This window comes from Sceloporus occidentalis, unplaced genomic scaffold (genome assembly GCF_023333645.1).
Source record: "Sceloporus occidentalis isolate IW3139 unplaced genomic scaffold, rSceOcc1.0.p SCAF_206, whole genome shotgun sequence".
NCBI lineage: Eukaryota > Metazoa > Chordata > Lepidosauria > Squamata > Phrynosomatidae > Sceloporus > Sceloporus occidentalis.
Genome location: NW_028317186.1, coordinates 130251 through 148211, shown reverse-complemented (window position 1 = coordinate 148211; position 17961 = coordinate 130251). Strand labels below are relative to the sequence as shown.

The 17961-nt window shown below is 46.2% G+C and overlaps 17 non-coding genes and 1 pseudogene across 17 annotated transcripts; all 18 read right to left on the bottom strand.

The window, feature by feature from the left end:
• Window positions 1–282: 282 nt before the first annotated feature.
• LOC149277805 (U4 spliceosomal RNA) lies at window positions 283–424 on the bottom strand. The gene has a single exon (XR_016278810.1). It is a non-coding gene; the product is annotated as a U4 spliceosomal RNA (small nuclear RNA).
• An 890-nt stretch (window positions 425–1314) lies between these two features.
• LOC149277804 (U4 spliceosomal RNA) lies at window positions 1315–1456 on the bottom strand. Its single transcript, XR_016278809.1, has one exon. It is a non-coding gene; the product is annotated as a U4 spliceosomal RNA (small nuclear RNA).
• An 878-nt stretch (window positions 1457–2334) lies between these two features.
• Window positions 2335–2476, bottom strand: LOC149277803 (U4 spliceosomal RNA). Its single transcript, XR_016279048.1, has one exon. It is a non-coding gene; the product is annotated as a U4 spliceosomal RNA (small nuclear RNA).
• An 890-nt stretch (window positions 2477–3366) lies between these two features.
• Window positions 3367–3508, bottom strand: LOC149277802 (U4 spliceosomal RNA). Its single transcript, XR_016279047.1, has one exon. It is a non-coding gene; the product is annotated as a U4 spliceosomal RNA (small nuclear RNA).
• Window positions 3509–4398: 890 nt separating this feature from the next.
• Window positions 4399–4540, bottom strand: LOC149277801 (U4 spliceosomal RNA). The gene has a single exon (XR_016279046.1). It is a non-coding gene; the product is annotated as a U4 spliceosomal RNA (small nuclear RNA).
• Window positions 4541–5430: 890 nt separating this feature from the next.
• LOC149277800 (U4 spliceosomal RNA) lies at window positions 5431–5572 on the bottom strand. Its single transcript, XR_016279045.1, has one exon. It is a non-coding gene; the product is annotated as a U4 spliceosomal RNA (small nuclear RNA).
• An 890-nt stretch (window positions 5573–6462) lies between these two features.
• Window positions 6463–6604, bottom strand: LOC149277799 (U4 spliceosomal RNA). The gene has a single exon (XR_016279044.1). It is a non-coding gene; the product is annotated as a U4 spliceosomal RNA (small nuclear RNA).
• Window positions 6605–7494: 890 nt separating this feature from the next.
• On the bottom strand, window positions 7495–7636 carry LOC149277798 (U4 spliceosomal RNA). Its single transcript, XR_016279042.1, has one exon. It is a non-coding gene; the product is annotated as a U4 spliceosomal RNA (small nuclear RNA).
• An 890-nt stretch (window positions 7637–8526) lies between these two features.
• LOC149277797 (U4 spliceosomal RNA) lies at window positions 8527–8668 on the bottom strand. The gene has a single exon (XR_016279041.1). It is a non-coding gene; the product is annotated as a U4 spliceosomal RNA (small nuclear RNA).
• Window positions 8669–9558: 890 nt separating this feature from the next.
• On the bottom strand, window positions 9559–9700 carry LOC149277796 (U4 spliceosomal RNA). The gene has a single exon (XR_016278915.1). It is a non-coding gene; the product is annotated as a U4 spliceosomal RNA (small nuclear RNA).
• An 890-nt stretch (window positions 9701–10590) lies between these two features.
• LOC149277795 (U4 spliceosomal RNA) lies at window positions 10591–10732 on the bottom strand. Its single transcript, XR_016278914.1, has one exon. It is a non-coding gene; the product is annotated as a U4 spliceosomal RNA (small nuclear RNA).
• An 890-nt stretch (window positions 10733–11622) lies between these two features.
• On the bottom strand, window positions 11623–11764 carry LOC149277794 (U4 spliceosomal RNA). Its single transcript, XR_016279040.1, has one exon. It is a non-coding gene; the product is annotated as a U4 spliceosomal RNA (small nuclear RNA).
• An 883-nt stretch (window positions 11765–12647) lies between these two features.
• Window positions 12648–12789, bottom strand: LOC149277793 (U4 spliceosomal RNA). Its single transcript, XR_016279039.1, has one exon. It is a non-coding gene; the product is annotated as a U4 spliceosomal RNA (small nuclear RNA).
• An 890-nt stretch (window positions 12790–13679) lies between these two features.
• LOC149277792 (U4 spliceosomal RNA) lies at window positions 13680–13821 on the bottom strand. Its single transcript, XR_016279038.1, has one exon. It is a non-coding gene; the product is annotated as a U4 spliceosomal RNA (small nuclear RNA).
• An 890-nt stretch (window positions 13822–14711) lies between these two features.
• Window positions 14712–14853, bottom strand: LOC149277791 (U4 spliceosomal RNA). Its single transcript, XR_016279037.1, has one exon. It is a non-coding gene; the product is annotated as a U4 spliceosomal RNA (small nuclear RNA).
• Window positions 14854–15743: 890 nt separating this feature from the next.
• Window positions 15744–15862, bottom strand: LOC149277790 (U4 spliceosomal RNA; annotated as a pseudogene).
• Window positions 15863–16752: 890 nt separating this feature from the next.
• On the bottom strand, window positions 16753–16894 carry LOC149277789 (U4 spliceosomal RNA). Its single transcript, XR_016279036.1, has one exon. It is a non-coding gene; the product is annotated as a U4 spliceosomal RNA (small nuclear RNA).
• An 885-nt stretch (window positions 16895–17779) lies between these two features.
• LOC149277788 (U4 spliceosomal RNA) lies at window positions 17780–17919 on the bottom strand. Its single transcript, XR_016279006.1, has one exon. It is a non-coding gene; the product is annotated as a U4 spliceosomal RNA (small nuclear RNA).
• Window positions 17920–17961: the final 42 nt, after the last annotated feature.

Here is a 17961-nt window from a genome sequence, read left to right as displayed (position 1 = left end):
GTGGGACGTGTTCTTCCAGGGTTGGCAGCAAGACGATTCTCCAAAGAATGAGCACTACTTCCTGCTCTTTTGCTCTTACGAGGATATTGCTTGCTTGTAGGAGAGCTCTGGTATGAAAAAAATCCGTGCAGAACTTTCCGAACCCGCCACAAAAACACAAGCCAGGTGAAGAAAGTAACGCGTGGTAGATGTGCAGAGTTCTTTGCCACTCTTTCATGGCCCACAGCAGCCAAGCTTTCAAAGACTTAAGGAGATTCATCTGTTTTTAACCAGGCATGCCAGTCTCACAAGAGACTATCAAAAATTGCCATTGCTGACTATTTTTCAAGTCATCATGGCGGGGTATTGGGAATAGTTTTCAATTAGCAATAATCACGCCTCGGTTAACACCTCATGGGCTATGATACTGCCACTGCGCAAAGCTAACCTTCTGGCTGCTTTGGTAGATAATGCATGCCCAATGAGCGCTCATTAAGGTTTTGGCTAGGCATAGGTGGACATTGAGCCAGAGCAGAGCATTGTGGGAACTGTTATGCTAATTAAACTGGCATTTGACAAAGGTGTCTCTAGAAAAGGCCCAGAAGGAAACATTTTCCCAGAGAAAAGCCCCAGATCTTTAAGGCAAAATGCAAACGAGGTCTCACCTCTACTTTCTGGGACAAAATGCACACTTTCACCTCATGGTGCTGAAAGGCACTCCCAACTGTCAAGGATCATAAAAAAATCCACACCTCTCTGATGAAATTGGCATAGCTGGTCCTTTGTGACGACGACGACTCGCACACTCGGCTCGGGATACAACATGGAGATATGACAGATGGATATGAGGTAGGTCAACACGACGGGCTGCAACGCGAAGGTCCACAGCAGGGCACGTCATCCAATGGCTTCTTACAAGGGGAAGATAGATTCTGGTGGATGACGTGCTGCTGCATACATGGGAGCTTCTTCCTGTACTTTCTTTAAACCAAAAAAGGGAAAGCTTCAGTGAAAAGTCATTAAGGCCTTTCAGTCACCATTTCCCTTCAAGGGGTGGGACGTGTTCTTCCAGGGTTGGCAGCAAGACGATTCTCCAAAGAATGAGCACTACTTCCTGCTCTTTTGCTCTTACGAGGATATTGCTTGCTTGTAGGAGAGCTCTGGTATGAAAAAAACCCGTGCAGAACTTTCCGAACCCGTCACAAAAACACAAGCCAGGTGAAGAAAGTAACGCGTGGTAGATGTGCAGAGTTCTTTGCCACTCTTTCATGGCCCACAGCAGCCAAGCTTTCAAAGACTTAAGGAGATTCATCTGTTTTTAACCAGGCATGCCAGTCTCACAAGAGACTATCAAAAATTGCCATTGCTGACTATTTTTCAAGTCATCATGGCGGGGTATTGGGAATAGTTTTCAATTAGCAATAATCACGCCTCGGTTAACACCTCATGGGCTATGATACTGCCACTGCGCAAAGCTAACCTTCTGGCTGCTTTGGTAGATAATGCATGCCCAATGAGCGCTCATTAAGGTTTTGGCTAGGCATAGGTGGACATTGAGCCAGAGCAGAGCATTGTGGGAACTGTTATGCTAATTAAACTGGCATTTGACAAAGGTGTCTCTAGAAAAGGCCCAGAAGGAAACATTTTCCCAGAGAAAAGCCCCAGATCTTTAAGGCAAAATGCAAACGAGGTCTCACCTCTACTTTCTGGGACAAAATGCACACTTTCACCTCATGGTGCTGAAAGGCACTCCCAACTGTCAAGGATCATAAAAAAATCCACACCTCTCTGATGAAATTGGCATAGCTGGTCCTTTGTGACGACGACGACTCGCACACTCGGCTCGGGATACAACATGGAGATATGACAGATGGATATGAGGTAGGTCAACACGACGGGCTGCAACGCGAAGGTCCACAGCAGGGCACGTCATCCAATGGCTTCTTACAAGGGGAAGATAGATTCTGGTGGATGACGTGCTGCTGCATACATGGGAGCTTCTTCCTGTACTTTCTTTAAACCAAAAAAGGGAAAGCTTCAGTGAAAAGTCATTAAGGCCTTTCAGTCACCATTTCCCTTCAAGGGGTGGGACGTGTTCTTCCAGGGTTGGCAGCAAGACGATTCTCCAAAGAATGAGCACTACTTCCTGCTCTTTTGAGGATATTGCTTGCTTGTAGGAGAGCTCTGGTATGAAAAAAACCCGTGCAGAACTTTCCGAACCCGTCACAAAAACACAAGCCAGGTGAAGAAAGTAACGCGTGGTAGATGTGCAGAGTTCTTTGCCACTCTTTAATGGCCCACAGCAGCCAAGCTTTCAAAGACTTAAGGTGATTCATCTGTTTTTAGGCATGCCAGTCTCACAAGAGACTATCAAAAATTGCCATTGCTGACTATTTTTCAAGTCATCATGGCGGGGTATTGGGAATAGTTTTCAATTAGCAATAATCACGCCTCGGTTAACACCTCATGGGCTATGATACTGCCACTGCGCAAAGCTAACCTTCTGGCTGCTTTGGTAGATAATGCATGCCCAATGAGCGCTCATTAAGGTTTTGGCTAGGCATAGGTGGACATTGAGCCAGAGCAGAGCATTGTGGGAACTGTTATGCTAATTAAACTGGCATTTGACAAAGGTGTCTCTAGAAAAGGCCCAGAAGGAAACATTTTCCCAGAGAAAAGCCCCAGATCTTTAAGGCAAAATGCAAACGAGGTCTCACCTCTACTTTCTGGGACAAAATGCACACTTTCACCTCATGGTGCTGAAAGGCACTCCCAACTGTCAAGGATCATAAAAAAATCCACACCTCTCTGATGAAATTGGCATAGCTGGTCCTTTGTGACGACGACGACTCGCACACTCGGCTCGGGATACAACATGGAGATATGACAGATGGATATGAGGTAGGTCAACACGACGGGCTGCAACGCGAAGGTCCACAGCAGGGCACGTCATCCAATGGCTTCTTACAAGGGGAAGATAGATTCTGGTGGATGACGTGCTGCTGCATACATGGGAGCTTCTTCCTGTACTTTCTTTAAACCAAAAAAGGGAAAGCTTCAGTGAAAAGTCATTAAGGCCTTTCAGTCACCATTTCCCTTCAAGGGGTGGGACGTGTTCTTCCAGGGTTGGCAGCAAGACGATTCTCCAAAGAATGAGCACTACTTCCTGCTCTTTTGCTCTTACGAGGATATTGCTTGCTTGTAGGAGAGCTCTGGTATGAAAAAAACCCGTGCAGAACTTTCCGAACCCGTCACAAAAACACAAGCCAGGTGAAGAAAGTAACGCGTGGTAGATGTGCAGAGTTCTTTGCCACTCTTTCATGGCCCACAGCAGCCAAGCTTTCAAAGACTTAAGGTGATTCATCTGTTTTTAACCAGGCATGCCAGTCTCACAAGAGACTATCAAAAATTGCCATTGCTGACTATTTTTCAAGTCATCATGGCGGGGTATTGGGAATAGTTTTCAATTAGCAATAATCACGCCTCGGTTAACACCTCATGGGCTATGATACTGCCACTGCGCAAAGCTAACCTTCTGGCTGCTTTGGTAGATAATGCATGCCCAATGAGCGCTCATTAAGGTTTTGGCTAGGCATAGGTGGACATTGAGCCAGAGCAGAGCATTGTGGGAACTGTTATGCTAATTAAACTGGCATTTGACAAAGGTGTCTCTAGAAAAGGCCCAGAAGGAAACATTTTCCCAGAGAAAAGCCCCAGATCTTTAAGGCAAAATGCAAACGAGGTCTCACCTCTACTTTCTGGGACAAAATGCACACTTTCACCTCATGGTGCTGAAAGGCACTCCCAACTGTCAAGGATCATAAAAAAATCCACACCTCTCTGATGAAATTGGCATAGCTGGTCCTTTGTGACGACGACGACTCGCACACTCGGCTCGGGATACAACATGGAGATATGACAGATGGATATGAGGTAGGTCAACACGACGGGCTGCAACGCGAAGGTCCACAGCAGGGCACGTCATCCAATGGCTTCTTACAAGGGGAAGATAGATTCTGGTGGATGACGTGCTGCTGCATACATGGGAGCTTCTTCCTGTACTTTCTTTAAACCAAAAAAGGGAAAGCTTCAGTGAAAAGTCATTAAGGCCTTTCAGTCACCATTTCCCTTCAAGGGGTGGGACGTGTTCTTCCAGGGTTGGCAGCAAGACGATTCTCCAAAGAATGAGCACTACTTCCTGCTCTTTTGCTCTTACGAGGATATTGCTTGCTTGTAGGAGAGCTCTGGTATGAAAAAAACCCGTGCAGAACTTTCCGAACCCGTCACAAAAACACAAGCCAGGTGAAGAAAGTAACGCGTGGTAGATGTGCAGAGTTCTTTGCCACTCTTTCATGGCCCACAGCAGCCAAGCTTTCAAAGACTTAAGGTGATTCATCTGTTTTTAACCAGGCATGCCAGTCTCACAAGAGACTATCAAAAATTGCCATTGCTGACTATTTTTCAAGTCATCATGGCGGGGTATTGGGAATAGTTTTCAATTAGCAATAATCACGCCTCGGTTAACACCTCATGGGCTATGATACTGCCACTGCGCAAAGCTAACCTTCTGGCTGCTTTGGTAGATAATGCATGCCCAATGAGCGCTCATTAAGGTTTTGGCTAGGCATAGGTGGACATTGAGCCAGAGCAGAGCATTGTGGGAACTGTTATGCTAATTAAACTGGCATTTGACAAAGGTGTCTCTAGAAAAGGCCCAGAAGGAAACATTTTCCCAGAGAAAAGCCCCAGATCTTTAAGGCAAAATGCAAACGAGGTCTCACCTCTACTTTCTGGGACAAAATGCACACTTTCACCTCATGGTGCTGAAAGGCACTCCCAACTGTCAAGGATCATAAAAAAATCCACACCTCTCTGATGAAATTGGCATAGCTGGTCCTTTGTGACGACGACGACTCGCACACTCGGCTCGGGATACAACATGGAGATATGACAGATGGATATGAGGTAGGTCAACACGACGGGCTGCAACGCGAAGGTCCACAGCAGGGCACGTCATCCAATGGCTTCTTACAAGGGGAAGATAGATTCTGGTGGATGACGTGCTGCTGCATACATGGGAGCTTCTTCCTGTACTTTCTTTAAACCAAAAAAGGGAAAGCTTCAGTGAAAAGTCATTAAGGCCTTTCAGTCACCATTTCCCTTCAAGGGGTGGGACGTGTTCTTCCAGGGTTGGCAGCAAGACGATTCTCCAAAGAATGAGCACTACTTCCTGCTCTTTTGCTCTTACGAGGATATTGCTTGCTTGTAGGAGAGCTCTGGTATGAAAAAAACCCGTGCAGAACTTTCCGAACCCGTCACAAAAACACAAGCCAGGTGAAGAAAGTAACGCGTGGTAGATGTGCAGAGTTCTTTGCCACTCTTTCATGGCCCACAGCAGCCAAGCTTTCAAAGACTTAAGGAGATTCATCTGTTTTTAACCAGGCATGCCAGTCTCACAAGAGACTATCAAAAATTGCCATTGCTGACTATTTTTCAAGTCATCATGGCGGGGTATTGGGAATAGTTTTCAATTAGCAATAATCACGCCTCGGTTAACACCTCATGGGCTATGATACTGCCACTGCGCAAAGCTAACCTTCTGGCTGCTTTGGTAGATAATGCATGCCCAATGAGCGCTCATTAAGGTTTTGGCTAGGCATAGGTGGACATTGAGCCAGAGCAGAGCATTGTGGGAACTGTTATGCTAATTAAACTGGCATTTGACAAAGGTGTCTCTAGAAAAGGCCCAGAAGGAAACATTTTCCCAGAGAAAAGCCCCAGATCTTTAAGGCAAAATGCAAACGAGGTCTCACCTCTACTTTCTGGGACAAAATGCACACTTTCACCTCATGGTGCTGAAAGGCACTCCCAACTGTCAAGGATCATAAAAAAATCCACACCTCTCTGATGAAATTGGCATAGCTGGTCCTTTGTGACGACGACGACTCGCACACTCGGCTCGGGATACAACATGGAGATATGACAGATGGATATGAGGTAGGTCAACACGACGGGCTGCAACGCGAAGGTCCACAGCAGGGCACGTCATCCAATGGCTTCTTACAAGGGGAAGATAGATTCTGGTGGATGACGTGCTGCTGCATACATGGGAGCTTCTTCCTGTACTTTCTTTAAACCAAAAAAGGGAAAGCTTCAGTGAAAAGTCATTAAGGCCTTTCAGTCACCATTTCCCTTCAAGGGGTGGGACGTGTTCTTCCAGGGTTGGCAGCAAGACGATTCTCCAAAGAATGAGCACTACTTCCTGCTCTTTTGCTCTTACGAGGATATTGCTTGCTTGTAGGAGAGCTCTGGTATGAAAAAAACCCGTGCAGAACTTTCCGAACCCGTCACAAAAACACAAGCCAGGTGAAGAAAGTAACGCGTGGTAGATGTGCAGAGTTCTTTGCCACTCTTTCATGGCCCACAGCAGCCAAGCTTTCAAAGACTTAAGGAGATTCATCTGTTTTTAACCAGGCATGCCAGTCTCACAAGAGACTATCAAAAATTGCCATTGCTGACTATTTTTCAAGTCATCATGGCGGGGTATTGGGAATAGTTTTCAATTAGCAATAATCACGCCTCGGTTAACACCTCATGGGCTATGATACTGCCACTGCGCAAAGCTAACCTTCTGGCTGCTTTGGTAGATAATGCATGCCCAATGAGCGCTCATTAAGGTTTTGGCTAGGCATAGGTGGACATTGAGCCAGAGCAGAGCATTGTGGGAACTGTTATGCTAATTAAACTGGCATTTGACAAAGGTGTCTCTAGAAAAGGCCCAGAAGGAAACATTTTCCCAGAGAAAAGCCCCAGATCTTTAAGGCAAAATGCAAACGAGGTCTCACCTCTACTTTCTGGGACAAAATGCACACTTTCACCTCATGGTGCTGAAAGGCACTCCCAACTGTCAAGGATCATAAAAAAATCCACACCTCTCTGATGAAATTGGCATAGCTGGTCCTTTGTGACGACGACGACTCGCACACTCGGCTCGGGATACAACATGGAGATATGACAGATGGATATGAGGTAGGTCAACACGACGGGCTGCAACGCGAAGGTCCACAGCAGGGCACGTCATCCAATGGCTTCTTACAAGGGGAAGATAGATTCTGGTGGATGACGTGCTGCTGCATACATGGGAGCTTCTTCCTGTACTTTCTTTAAACCAAAAAAGGGAAAGCTTCAGTGAAAAGTCATTAAGGCCTTTCAGTCACCATTTCCCTTCAAGGGGTGGGACGTGTTCTTCCAGGGTTGGCAGCAAGACGATTCTCCAAAGAATGAGCACTACTTCCTGCTCTTTTGCTCTTACGAGGATATTGCTTGCTTGTAGGAGAGCTCTGGTATGAAAAAAACCCGTGCAGAACTTTCCGAACCCGTCACAAAAACACAAGCCAGGTGAAGAAAGTAACGCGTGGTAGATGTGCAGAGTTCTTTGCCACTCTTTCATGGCCCACAGCAGCCAAGCTTTCAAAGACTTAAGGAGATTCATCTGTTTTTAACCAGGCATGCCAGTCTCACAAGAGACTATCAAAAATTGCCATTGCTGACTATTTTTCAAGTCATCATGGCGGGGTATTGGGAATAGTTTTCAATTAGCAATAATCACGCCTCGGTTAACACCTCATGGGCTATGATACTGCCACTGCGCAAAGCTAACCTTCTGGCTGCTTTGGTAGATAATGCATGCCCAATGAGCGCTCATTAAGGTTTTGGCTAGGCATAGGTGGACATTGAGCCAGAGCAGAGCATTGTGGGAACTGTTATGCTAATTAAACTGGCATTTGACAAAGGTGTCTCTAGAAAAGGCCCAGAAGGAAACATTTTCCCAGAGAAAAGCCCCAGATCTTTAAGGCAAAATGCAAACGAGGTCTCACCTCTACTTTCTGGGACAAAATGCACACTTTCACCTCATGGTGCTGAAAGGCACTCCCAACTGTCAAGGATCATAAAAAAATCCACACCTCTCTGATGAAATTGGCATAGCTGGTCCTTTGTGACGACGACGACTCGCACACTCGGCTCGGGATACAACATGGAGATATGACAGATGGATATGAGGTAGGTCAACACGACGGGCTGCAACGCGAAGGTCCACAGCAGGGCACGTCATCCAATGGCTTCTTACAAGGGGAAGATAGATTCTGGTGGATGACGTGCTGCTGCATACATGGGAGCTTCTTCCTGTACTTTCTTTAAACCAAAAAAGGGAAAGCTTCAGTGAAAAGTCATTAAGGCCTTTCAGTCACCATTTCCCTTCAAGGGGTGGGACGTGTTCTTCCAGGGTTGGCAGCAAGACGATTCTCCAAAGAATGAGCACTACTTCCTGCTCTTTTGCTCTTACGAGGATATTGCTTGCTTGTAGGAGAGCTCTGGTATGAAAAAAACCCGTGCAGAACTTTCCGAACCCGTCACAAAAACACAAGCCAGGTGAAGAAAGTAACGCGTGGTAGATGTGCAGAGTTCTTTGCCACTCTTTCATGGCCCACAGCAGCCAAGCTTTCAAAGACTTAAGGTGATTCATCTGTTTTTAACCAGGCATGCCAGTCTCACAAGAGACTATCAAAAATTGCCATTGCTGACTATTTTTCAAGTCATCATGGCGGGGTATTGGGAATAGTTTTCAATTAGCAATAATCACGCCTCGGTTAACACCTCATGGGCTATGATACTGCCACTGCGCAAAGCTAACCTTCTGGCTGCTTTGGTAGATAATGCATGCCCAATGAGCGCTCATTAAGGTTTTGGCTAGGCATAGGTGGACATTGAGCCAGAGCAGAGCATTGTGGGAACTGTTATGCTAATTAAACTGGCATTTGACAAAGGTGTCTCTAGAAAAGGCCCAGAAGGAAACATTTTCCCAGAGAAAAGCCCCAGATCTTTAAGGCAAAATGCAAACGAGGTCTCACCTCTACTTTCTGGGACAAAATGCACACTTTCACCTCATGGTGCTGAAAGGCACTCCCAACTGTCAAGGATCATAAAAAAATCCACACCTCTCTGATGAAATTGGCATAGCTGGTCCTTTGTGACGACGACGACTCGCACACTCGGCTCGGGATACAACATGGAGATATGACAGATGGATATGAGGTAGGTCAACACGACGGGCTGCAACGCGAAGGTCCACAGCAGGGCACGTCATCCAATGGCTTCTTACAAGGGGAAGATAGATTCTGGTGGATGACGTGCTGCTGCATACATGGGAGCTTCTTCCTGTACTTTCTTTAAACCAAAAAAGGGAAAGCTTCAGTGAAAAGTCATTAAGGCCTTTCAGTCACCATTTCCCTTCAAGGGGTGGGACGTGTTCTTCCAGGGTTGGCAGCAAGACGATTCTCCAAAGAATGAGCACTACTTCCTGCTCTTTTGCTCTTACGAGGATATTGCTTGCTTGTAGGAGAGCTCTGGTATGAAAAAAACCCGTGCAGAACTTTCCGAACCCGTCACAAAAACACAAGCCAGGTGAAGAAAGTAACGCGTGGTAGATGTGCAGAGTTCTTTGCCACTCTTTCATGGCCCACAGCAGCCAAGCTTTCAAAGACTTAAGGAGATTCATCTGTTTTTAACCAGGCATGCCAGTCTCACAAGAGACTATCAAAAATTGCCATTGCTGACTATTTTTCAAGTCATCATGGCGGGGTATTGGGAATAGTTTTCAATTAGCAATAATCACGCCTCGGTTAACACCTCATGGGCTATGATACAGCCACTGCGCAAAGCTAACCTTCTGGCTGCTTTGGTAGATAATGCATGCCCAATGAGCGCTCATTAAGGTTTTGGCTAGGCATAGGTGGACATTGAGCCAGAGCAGAGCATTGTGGGAACTGTTATGCTAATTAAACTGGCATTTGACAAAGGTGTCTCTAGAAAAGGCCCAGAAGGAAACATTTTCCCAGAGAAAAGCCCCAGATCTTTAAGGCAAAATGCAAACGAGGTCTCACCTCTACTTTCTGGGACAAAATGCACACTTTCACCTCATGGTGCTGAAAGGCACTCCCAACTGTCAAGGATCATAAAAAAATCCACACCTCTCTGATGAAATTGGCATAGCTGGTCCTTTGTGACGACGACGACTCGCACACTCGGCTCGGGATACAACATGGAGATATGACAGATGGATATGAGGTAGGTCAACACGACGGGCTGCAACGCGAAGGTCCACAGCAGGGCACGTCATCCAATGGCTTCTTACAAGGGGAAGATAGATTCTGGTGGATGACGTGCTGCTGCATACATGGGAGCTTCTTCCTGTACTTTCTTTAAACCAAAAAAGGGAAAGCTTCAGTGAAAAGTCATTAAGGCCTTTCAGTCACCATTTCCCTTCAAGGGGTGGGACGTGTTCTTCCAGGGTTGGCAGCAAGACGATTCTCCAAAGAATGAGCACTACTTCCTGCTCTTTTGCTCTTACGAGGATATTGCTTGCTTGTAGGAGAGCTCTGGTATGAAAAAAACCCGTGCAGAACTTTCCGAACCCGTCACAAAAACACAAGCCAGGTGAAGAAAGTAACGCGTGGTAGATGTGCAGAGTTCTTTGCCACTCTTTCATGGCCCACAGCAGCCAAGCTTTCAAAGACTTAAGGTGATTCATCTGTTTTTAACCAGGCATGCCAGTCTCACAAGAGACTATCAAAAATTGCCATTGCTGACTATTTTTCAAGTCATCATGGCGGGGTATTGGGAATAGTTTTCAATTAGCAATAATCACGCCTCGGTTAACACCTCATGGGCTATGATACAGCCACTGCGCAAAGCTAACCTTCTGCCTGCTTTGGTAGATAATGCATGCCCAATGAGCGCTCATTAAGGTTTTGGCTAGGCATAGGTGGACATTGAGCCAGAGCAGAGCATTGTGGGAACTGTTATGCTAATTAAACTGGCATTTGACAAAGGTGTCTCTAGAAAAGGCCCAGAAGGAAACATTTTCCCAGAGAAAAGCCCCAGATCTTTAAGGCAAAATGCAAACGAGGTCTCACCTCTACTTTCTGGGACAAAATGCACACTTTCACCTCATGGTGCTGAAAGGCACTCCCAACTGTCAAGGATCATAAAAAAATCCACACCTCTCTGATGAAATTGGCATAGCTGGTCCTTTGTGACGACGACGACTCGCACACTCGGCTCGGGATACAACATGGAGATATGACAGATGGATATGAGGTAGGTCAACACGACGGGCTGCAACGCGAAGGTCCACAGCAGGGCACGTCATCCAATGGCTTCTTACAAGGGGAAGATAGATTCTGGTGGATGACGTGCTGCTGCATACATGGGAGCTTCTTCCTGTACTTTCTTTAAACCAAAAAAGGGAAAGCTTCAGTGAAAAGTCATTAAGGCCTTTCAGTCACCATTTCCCTTCAAGGGGTGGGACGTGTTCTTCCAGGGTTGGCAGCAAGACGATTCTCCAAAGAATGAGCACTACTTCCTGCTCTTTTGCTCTTACGAGGATATTGCTTGCTTGTAGGAGAGCTCTGGTATGAAAAAAACCCGTGCAGAACTTTCCGAACCCGTCACAAAAACACAAGCCAGGTGAAGAAAGTAACGCGTGGTAGATGTGCAGAGTTCTTTGCCACTCTTTCATGGCCCACAGCAGCCAAGCTTTCAAAGACTTAAGGTGATTCATCTGTTTTTAACCAGGCATGCCAGTCTCACAAGAGACTATCAAAAATTGCCATTGCTGACTATTTTTCAAGTCATCATGGCGGGGTATTGGGAATAGTTTTCAATTAGCAATAATCACGCCTCGGTTAACACCTCATGGGCTATGATACTGCCACTGCGCAAAGCTAACCTTCTGGCTGCTTTGGTAGATAATGCATGCCCAATGAGCGCTCATTAAGGTTTTGGCTAGGCATAGGTGGACATTGAGCCAGAGCAGAGCATTGTGGGAACTGTTATGCTAATTAAACTGGCATTTGACAAAGGTGTCTCTAGAAAAGGCCCAGAAGGAAACATTTTCCCAGAGAAAAGCCCCAGATCTTTAAGGCAAAATGCAAACGAGGTCTCACCTCTACTTTCTGGGACAAAATGCACACTTTCACCTCATGGTGCTGAAAGGCACTCCCAACTGTCAAGGATCATAAAAAAATCCACACCTCTCTGATGAAATTGGCATAGCTGGTCCTTTGTGACGACGACTCGCACACTCGGCTCGGGATACAACATGGAGATATGACAGATGGATATGAGGTAGGTCAACACGACGGGCTGCAACGCGAAGGTCCACAGCAGGGCACGTCATCCAATGGCTTCTTACAAGGGGAAGATAGATTCTGGTGGATGACGTGCTGCTGCATACATGGGAGCTTCTTCCTGTACTTTCTTTAAACCAAAAAAGGGAAAGCTTCAGTTAAAAGTCATTAAGGCCTTTTAGTCACCATTTCCCTTCAAGGGGTGGGACGTGTTCTTCCAGGGTTGGCAGCAAGACGATTCTCCAAAGAATGAGCACTACTTCCTGCTCTTTTGCTCTTACGAGGATATTGCTTGCTTGTAGGAGAGCTCTGGTATGAAAAAAACCCGTGCAGAACTTTCCGAACCCGTCACAAAAACACAAGCCAGGTGAAGAAAGTAACGCGTGGTAGATGTGCAGAGTTCTTTGCCACTCTTTAATGGCCCACAGCAGCCAAGCTTTCAAAGACTTAAGGTGATTCATCTGTTTTTAGGAATGCCAGTCTCACAAGAGACTATCAAAAATTGCCATTGCTGACTATTTTTCAAGTCATCATGGCGGGGTATTGGGAATAGTTTTCAATTAGCAATAATCACGCCTCGGTTAACACCTCATGGGCTATGATACTGCCACTGCGCAAAGCTAACCTTCTGGCTGCTTTGGTAGATAATGCATGCCCAATGAGCGCTCATTAAGGTTTTGGCTAGGCATAGGTGGACATTGAGCCAGAGCAGAGCATTGTGGGAACTGTTATGCTAATTAAACTGGCATTTGACAAAGGTGTCTCTAGAAAAGGCCCAGAAGGAAACATTTTCCCAGAGAAAAGCCCCAGATCTTTAAGGCAAAATGCAAACGAGGTCTCACCTCTACTTTCTGGGACAAAATGCACACTTTCACGTCATGGTGCTGAAAGGCACTCCCAACTGTCAAGGATCATAAAAAAATCCACACCTCTCTGATGAAATTGGCATAGCTGGTCCTTTGTGACGACGACGACTCGCACACTCGGCTCGGGATACAACATGGAGATATGACAGATGGATATGAGGTAGGTCAACACGACGGGCTGCAACGCGAAGGTCCACAGCAGGGCACGTCATCCAATGGCTTCTTACAAGGGGAAGATAGATTCTGGTGGATGACGTGCTGCTGCATACATGGGAGCTTCTTCCTGTACTTTCTTTAAACCAAAAAAGGGAAAGCTTCAGTGAAAAGTCATTAAGGCCTTTCAGTCACCATTTCCCTTCAAGGGGTGGGACGTGTTCTTCCAGGGTTGGCAGCAAGACGATTCTCCAAAGAATGAGCACTACTTCCTGCTCTTTTGCTCTTACGAGGATATTGCTTGCTTGTAGGAGAGCTCTGGTATGAAAAAAACCCGTGCAGAACTTTCCGAACCCGTCACAAAAACACAAGCCAGGTGAAGAAAGTAACGCGTGGTAGATGTGCAGAGTTCTTTGCCACTCTTTCATGGCCCACAGCAGCCAAGCTTTCAAAGACTTAAGGTGATTCATCTGTTTTTAACCAGGCATGCCAGTCTCACAAGAGACTATCAAAAATTGCCATTGCTGACTATTTTTCAAGTCATCATGGCGGGGTATTGGGAATAGTTTTCAATTAGCAATAATCACGCCTCGGTTAACACCTCATGGGCTATGATACTGCCACTGCGCAAAGCTAACCTTCTGGCTGCTTTGGTAGATAATGCATGCCCAATGAGCGCTCATTAAGGTTTTGGCTAGGCATAGGTGGACATTGAGCCAGAGCAGAGCATTGTGGGAACTGTTATGCTAATTAAACTGGCATTTGACAAAGGTGTCTCTAGAAAAGGCCCAGAAGGAAACATTTTCCCAGAGAAAAGCCCCAGATCTTTAAGGCAAAATGCAAACGAGGTCTCACCTCTACTTTCTGGGACAAAATGCACACTTTCACCTCATGGTGCTGAAAGGCACTCCCAACTGTCAAGGATCATAAAAAAATCCACACCTCTCTGATGAAATTGGCATAGCTGGTCCTTTGTGACGACGACGACTCGCACACTCGGCTCGGGATACAACATGGAGATATGACAGATGGATATGAGGTAGGTCAACACGACGGGCTGCAACGCGAAGGTCCACAGCAGGGCACGTCATCCAATGGCTTCTTACAAGGGGAAGATAGATTCTGGTGGATGACGTGCTGCTGCATACATGGGAGCTTCTTCCTGTACTTTCTTTAAACCAAAAAAGGGAAAGCTTCAGTGAAAAGTCATTAAGGCCTTTCAGTCACCATTTCCCTTCAAGGGGTGGGACGTGTTCTTCCAGGGTTGGCAGCAAGACGATTCTCCAAAGAATGAGCACTACTTCCTGCTCTTTTGCTCTTACGAGGATATTGCTTGCTTGTAGGAGAGCTCTGGTATGAAAAAAACCCGTGCAGAACTTTCCGAACCCGTCACAAAAACACAAGCCAGGTGAAGAAAGTAACGCGTGGTAGATGTGCAGAGTTCTTTGCCACTCTTTCATGGCCCACAGCAGCCAAGCTTTCAAAGACTTAAGGAGATTCATCTGTTTTTAACCAGGCATGCCAGTCTCACAAGAGACTATCAAAAATTGCCATTGCTGACTATTTTTCAAGTCATCATGGCGGGGTATTGGGAATAGTTTTCAATTAGCAATAATCACGCCTCGGTTAACACCTCATGGGCTATGATACTGCCACTGCGCAAAGCTAACCTTCTGGCTGCTTTGGTAGATAATGCATGCCCAATGAGCGCTCATTAAGGTTTTGGCTAGGCATAGGTGGACATTGAGCCAGAGCAGAGCATTGTGGGAACTGTTATGCTAATTAAACTGGCATTTGACAAAGGTGTCTCTAGAAAAGGCCCAGAAGGAAACATTTTCCCAGAGAAAAGCCCCAGATCTTTAAGGCAAAATGCAAACGAGGTCTCACCTCTACTTTCTGGGACAAAATGCACACTTTCACCTCATGGTGCTGAAAGGCACTCCCAACTGTCAAGGATCATAAAAAAATCCACACCTCTCTGATGAAATTGGCATAGCTGGTCCTTTGTGACGACGACGACTCGCACACTCGGCTCGGGATACAACATGGAGATATGACAGATGGATATGAGGTAGGTCAACACGACGGGCTGCAACGCGAAGGTCCACAGCAGGGCACGTCATCCAATGGCTTCTTACAAGGGGAAGATAGATTCTGGTGGATGACGTGCTGCTGCATACATGGGAGCTTCTTCCTGTACTTTCTTTAAACCAAAAAAGGGAAAGCTTCAGTGAAAAGTCATTAAGGCCTTTCAGTCACCATTTCCCTTCAAGGGGTGGGACGTGTTCTTCCAGGGTTGGCAGCAAGACGATTCTCCAAAGAATGAGCACTACTTCCTGCTCTTTTGCTCTTACGAGGATATTGCTTGCTTGTAGGAGAGCTCTGGTATGAAAAAAACCCGTGCAGAACTTTCCGAACCCGTCACAAAAACACAAGCCAGGTGAAGAAAGTAACGCGTGGTAGATGTGCAGAGTTCTTTGCCACTCTTTCATGGCCCACAGCAGCCAAGCTTTCAAAGACTTAAGGAGATTCATCTGTTTTTAACCAGGCATGCCAGTCTCACAAGAGACTATTTTTCAAGTCATCATGGCGGGGTATTGGGAATAGTTTTCAATTAGCAATAATCACGCCTCGGTTAACACCTCATGGGCTATGATACTGCCACTGCGCAAAGCTAACCTTCTGGCTGCTTTGGTAGATAATGCATGCCCAATGAGCGCTCATTAAGGTTTTGGCTAGGCATAGGTGGACATTGAGCCAGAGCAGAGCATTGTGGGAACTGTTATGCTAATTAAACTGGCATTTGACAAAGGTGTCTCTAGAAAAGGCCCAGAAGGAAACATTTTCCCAGAGAAAAGCCCCAGATCTTTAAGGCAAAATGCAAACGAGGTCTCACCTCTACTTTCTGGGACAAAATGCACACTTTCACCTCATGGTGCTGAAAGGCACTCCCAACTGTCAAGGATCATAAAAAAATCCACACCTCTCTGATGAAATTGGCATAGCTGGTCCTTTGTGACGACGACGACTCGCACACTCGGCTCGGGATACAACATGGAGATATGACAGATGGATATGAGGTAGGTCAACACGACGGGCTGCAACGCGAAGGTCCACAGCAGGGCACGTCATCCAATGGCTTCTTACAAGGGGAAGATAGATTCTGGTGGATGACGTGCTGCTGCATACATGGGAGCTTCTTCCTGTACTTTCTTTAAACCAAAAAAGGGAAAGCTTCAGTGAAAAGTCATTAAGGCCTTTCAGTCACCATTTCCCTTCAAGGGGTGGGACGTGTTCTTCCAGGGTTGGCAGCAAGACGATTCTCCAAAGAATGAGCACTACTTCCTGCTCTTTTGCTCTTACGAGGATATTGCTTGCTTGTAGGAGAGCTCTGGTATGAAAAAAACCCGTGCAGAACTTTCCGAACCCGTCACAAAAACACAAGCCAGGTGAAGAAAGTAACGCGTGGTAGATGTGCAGAGTTCTTTGCCACTCTTTCATGGCCCACAGCAGCCAAGCTTTCAAAGACTTAAGGTGATTCATCTGTTTTTAACCAGGCATGCCAGTCTCACAAGAGACTATCAAAAATTGCCATTGCTGACTATTTTTCAAGTCATCATGGCGGGGTATTGGGAATAGTTTTCAATTAGCAATAATCACGCCTCGGTTAACACCTCATGGGCTATGATACTGCCACTGCGCAAAGCTAACCTTCTGGCTGCTTTGGTAGATAATGCATGCCCAATGAGCGCTCATTAAGGTTTTGGCTAGGCATAGGTGGACATTGAGCCAGAGCAGAGCATTGTGGGAACTGTTATGCTAATTAAACTGGCATTTGACAAAGGTGTCTCTAGAAAAGGCCCAGAAGGAAACATTTTCCCAGAGAAAAGCCCCAGATCTTTAAGGCAAAATGCAAACGAGGTCTCACCTCTACTTTCTGGGACAAAATGCACACTTTCACCTCATGGTGCTGAAAGGCACTCCCAACTGTCAAGGATCATAAAAAAATCCACACCTCTCTGATGAAATTGGCATAGCTGGTCCTTTGTGACGACGACTCGCACACTCGGCTCGGGATACAACATGGAGATATGACAGATGGATATGAGGTAGGTCAACACGACGGGCTGCAACGCGAAGGTCCACAGCAGGGCACGTCATCCAATGGCTTCTTACAAGGGGAAGATAGATTCTGGTGGATGACGTGCTGCTGCATACATGGGAGCTTCTTCCTGTACTTTCTTTAAACCAAAAAAGGGAAAGCTTCAGTTAAAAGTCATTAAGGCCTTTTAGTCACCATTTCCCTTCAAGGGGTGGGACGTGTTCTTCCAGGGTTGGCAGCAAGACGATTCTCCAAAGAATGAGCACTACTTCCTGCTCTTTTGCTCTTACGAGGATATTGCTTGCTTGTAGGAGAGCTCTGGTATGAAAAAAACCCGTGCAGAACTTTCCGAACCCGTCACAAAAACACAAGCCAGGTGAAGAAAGTAACGCGTGGTAGATGTGCAGAGTTCTTTGCCACTCTTTAATGGCCCACAGCAGCCAAGCTTTCAAAGACTTAAGGTGATTCATCTGTTTTTAGGCATGCCAGTGTCACAAGAGACTATCAAAAATTGCCATTGCTGACTATTTTTCAAGTCATCATGGCGGGGTATTGGGAATAGTTTTCAATTAGCAATAATCACGCCTCAGTTAACACCTCATGGGATATGATACTGCCACTGCGCAAAGCTAACCTTCTGGCTGCTTTGGTAGATAATGCATGCCCAATGAGC